The following is a 4,608-nucleotide window of genomic DNA, read 5'->3' on the forward strand; positions in this document are numbered from 1 at the left end:
TCTCTCCTAACTGCAAAGCGATCTGGAAATGCAGGGCCACTGTGTGTCCAAGAAGAGGAGTAAATGGATTTTGGTGAACATTGCTGTCACGGTTTGACTTTCTGGTCACCAAATATCCATTTGTCAAGTTCATCACATACAGAACACACTCCTCCACTGATATGGTTTGGCTGTGTACCCACTCAAATCTCATCTTGAATTGTATCTCCCACAATCCCTATGTGTTTGAGAGGGACCCAGTGGGAGATAATTGAATCATGGGGATTGTTTCCCCCACACTGTTCTCACAGCAGTGAGTAAGTCTTATGAGATCTGACGGCTTGATAAGGAGTTTCCCAGTTTCCCCGTTCACTCGGTTCTCATTCTGTCTTGTCTACTGCCATGGGAGATTTGCCTTTTACCTCCTGCCATGGCTGTGAGGTCTCCCCAACCATGTGGAACTGTGAGTCCATTAAACCTCTTTTTCTTTATAAATTACTCAGTCTTGGGTATGTCTTTATCAGCAGGGTGAAAACGAACTAAAATAACCACCTTACCAGGGAGACAACCGAGGTCCCATCCAGCTCAATGTTCAGGATTTCCAGAAGATGCTCAGTCCTCTTTCAGGTCCAGATATGGATCCCCTTGGTCCAGGGACCTAGGACATAAAAAGAGAAGCGATGTTTCTCCCCCTCACCCTGTCCCACATACACCCAACATGAAACACTAGAGCCAGGAAAGGATATCTGTGCACAGCAGGCCCTGGTCCATGCAATGATAGATAAGCATGGAAGGCTGGGCCCAGCTCCCCTGCCCAACGTGGGAAGCTGTTCCATTAGGAAGTCCTCTGCCTGTCATTCCTCACGCCCTGACCTCGTCTTCTGGAAGGTGCTCCATTGTCCACCACCATCTACAGCCACATCTACCCTGGGCACAGTCAGTATGTCTCCCATGGGGACCGCACAGCTTGTCCAGCCCACTTCCTATTGTGCAAGCTCAGGGAATCCAGAATGATTTTAATGCTCATACCATAAAAGCCTTCTGTAATACATGTGTATTGTTTCTTCAACAACAAAACTGAGGGGGCTTAGTGGAATTGGGGAAAAGCAATCATCACATCAAAAGATTTTTGCTTTTTTTTCCCCCTAGACGTAGTTAGTAAATATCCATTAGTTTTTAGTTTCTCTGTTCCCATACCCTTCTCTCTCTGTGTCAATTTAATGGAAACTTCCCTGAGACTATCAGAGGAAGAAAAAGAGGATTTGGTAAATAGACAGTATCCTTAATCTGTTCTTTGCTGCCTGGTTAATTTTTTTTTGTTTAATTGAGAAGTCTTAATGGGATTTTGAAGCTCAATGCCTTTTCCATCTTGTTTCCTGCTGTTTGGGATCCAGAAGCACTTTTCCAACCTAAATTTTTGGATGATCTGTATCCCCTTTAATTTTGGTTTGCAGACTATTTCATTCTTCCCCAAGCTTGCCTCTTGCTTGTAAATGTGGGCTGTGACAAGGAGCAAGCCGTTCACACCTTCGTAGTTTGGCTTTTCCCTGCACAGTGCAAGTCTCCACTGTGGCTGCCTCCGCTGCTTCACCCAGATTCATCTTTCCCGAATGTGGCGTGTGGCAGTGTCCTGTGCTTATCACCGAACACTAAGCCGATGCCATCTACTTTAGATTTCCGATGCTGCAGCATTGCACTTCAGTATACCACGTTCTGTCATCATTGTGGTATGCTAGGAAGATATTATAAATAGATCCTGAAATGTTAATGTCTTAAAAAATAAGAAAATGATTTCCTTTTCAATGAACACTTCTTGACTTGTGTCCAGGGTAGCAAGTCAACTTTCTTCCATGCGGTCTTCCAGGGATCCAAGCAGACAGCGGTTCTGCTTTCTCCATGTGTGACTTTCCAGATGCCCTGCATTTGCTAGGGGAAGACAAGATCATGAAGAGGCATAGCAGCTGTTCCATGGGTCAGGCAGGGCCGGGCGTGTGCCACTTCCACTAGTAATCCACTGGATGGGATGCAGGCACATGGCCACACCTGACCACAAGGGAGCTGCAGAATGCAGTCAGGGGGAGTGGCCAGGTAAAAGCAGAAATGCTTTTTCCTGAACAGTTCAGTTTGTGCTACAGAAAGGCTGCTGCTAGGAAAAGATTTCTAAAGCTGCACTGTCTGAAGGCACATGCACACTGTCATGGCAGCGCACCGGCACCAGGGCCAGAGGCACTCGGCACTTCTTGGAAACTTTGGAAGGGAAGTGCATCTGTATTTCTGCAGGAGAGAGGAGTGTGAGGTTGTGTGGACAGGGTGTGAGGACAGGATTCTGGGCACAGGGAGTGGTGCAGGTAGAGGCTGAGCTTGCAAAACCATGACAGTTGACAAAGCTACAAATAAGTTGGGATGGCTGGGACACAGGTAGGTGGATAGAGGAGAATAAAGAGTGGTGGAGGGGCCTAGGGAAGAGAATGGGTGAGGGGAAGGGCCTGGAAGACGGTGGGGGAGGGGCCTAGGGAAGGGGGTGGGGGGATGGGAGGGGCCTGGGGAAGACAGTGGAGGAGGGGCCTGCGCAGTGTTGAACAGGACTCCCAGTGCCTGTTCCTTCTCGGTGTTCAGCCACTGCGTTGATCCTCCACGGGGGCCTGCCACACACTGCTCTGATGAGGCATTCCACTGGGGCAATTGCCTACCCAGGAGCGCTCTAAGGATCCGCGTTGCTCAAGTTGGCTGGAGTCCCCCGCAGGGATGCTCCACAGGGCGGGCCTAAGCCGCCTAAGGGGCTGCCTCGACTGTCCATCAATTACCTCGCTTCCCGGTCAGGGAATCAAGAAATGTTGGGAATGTAGGGAAATGTAGGGAAAAGGAAGGCAAATGTAGGGAAAAGGAAGAGAGATCAGACTGTCACTGTGTCTATGTAGAAAGGAAAGACATAAGAGACTCCATTTTGAAAAAGACCTGTACTTTAAACAATTGCTTTGCTGAGATGTTGTTAATTTGTAGCTTTGCCCCAGCCACTTTGACCCAGCAACTTTGACCCAACTTGGAGCTCACAAAAACATGTGTTGTATAAAATCAAGGCTTAAGGGACCTAGGGCTGTGCAGGACGTGCCTTATTAACAAAATATTTACAAGCAGTATACTTGGTAAAGGTCATTGCCATTCTCTAGTCTCAATAAACCAGGGGCACAATGCACTGTGGAAAGCTGCAGGGACCTCTGCCCTTGAAAGCAGGGTATTGTCCAAGGTTTCTCCCCATGTGATAGTCTGAAATATGGCTTCGTGGGATGAGAAAGACCTGACTGTCCCCCCAGCCCGACACCCGTAAAGGGTCTGTGCTGAGGTGGATTAGTAAAAGAGGAAAGCCTCTTGCAGTTGAGATGGAGGAAGGCCACTGTCTCCTGCTTGCCCCTGGGAACTGAATGTCTCGGTGTAAAACCCGATTGTACATTTGTTCAACTCTGAGATAGGAGAAAAGCTGCCCTGTGCTGGGAGGCGAGACATGTTTGCAGTAATACTGCCTTGTTATTCTTTACTCCACTGAGATGTTTGGGTGGAGAGAAACGTAAGTCTGGCCTACGTGCACGTCCAGGCATAGTACTTTCCCTTCAACTTAATCATGATATAGATTCTTCTGCTCACATGTATTTTGTTGACCTTCTCCTTATTATCACCCTGCTCTCTTACTACATTCCTTTTTGCTGAACTAATGAAAATAATAATCCATAAAAACTGAGGGAACTCAGAGGCCAGTGCCGGTGCAGGTCCTTGGTGTGCTGAGTGCCGGTCCCCTGGACCCACTGTTGTTTCTTTATACTTTGTCTCTGTGTCTTGTTTCTTTTCTCCATCTCTCATCCCACCCGACTAGAAATACCCACAGGTGTGGAGGGGCAGGTCACCCCTTCACTCATTACCTCGGGCCCCAGTAACTGAAATTCAGATAACACAAGTGGGCTGGCGCGGGAGGAAAATGGTCAGTACTATCTAACTTGCACCTCTCTGCTTTGATCTAATCCAGTTCCCTGAGGGACCCCACCCTGCCCTGCTAATGGGGTTGTGCTTGCATGCAGATTTGTCCTTCTATGACCCCAGTTCCCTTAAAAATGCCGGATGTTGTCAGTGAAGAGGGACTTCAGAGTGGAAACAGGACAAACAGTGGGCTTTTAAAAATATGATTTTGAAAAACAAAAATAGGATTTATGAAACTGGCCCTCTAATTACCAGTGAGACATAGATGGGCGCAGACACCTGCAGGTGGAGGGTGCCACTTTCCTTCCTGTGGAGTCCACGGTGTCCCTCCAGTTAGGCCTGGATCCCTGCCTCCTGCCCAGGCTGGCTCCTGACCTCTCCTGGGCCACCTGGAGCTCAGGGCCTCAGAGAATCACAGCCCTCACCCGGGCAGACACTGAGGACTTTTTAAAACATATTTTTGTTTTTTGAGACAGCCTGGCTCTGTTGCCCAGGCTGGAGTGCAGTAGCACAATCTCGGCTCACTGAAACCTCTGCCTCCTGGGTTCCAGTGATTTTCCTGCCTCAGCCTCCCAGGTAGCTGGGATTACATGTGCATGTGCCGCTATGCCCAGCTAATTTTTGTATTTTTAGTAGAGGCGGGGTTTTACCATGTTGACCAGG

General features: G+C 48.4%; 1 pseudogene; it reads left to right on the top strand.

Annotated features, from left to right (window-relative positions):
* Positions 1–381: 381 nt before the first annotated feature.
* On the top strand, positions 382–3,761 carry LOC129052690 (uncharacterized; annotated as a pseudogene).
* Positions 3,762–4,608: the final 847 nt, after the last annotated feature.

Source organism: Pongo abelii, chromosome 23, assembly GCF_028885655.2.
Source record: "Pongo abelii isolate AG06213 chromosome 23, NHGRI_mPonAbe1-v2.0_pri, whole genome shotgun sequence".
NCBI classification, from domain to species: domain Eukaryota; kingdom Metazoa; phylum Chordata; class Mammalia; order Primates; family Hominidae; genus Pongo; species Pongo abelii.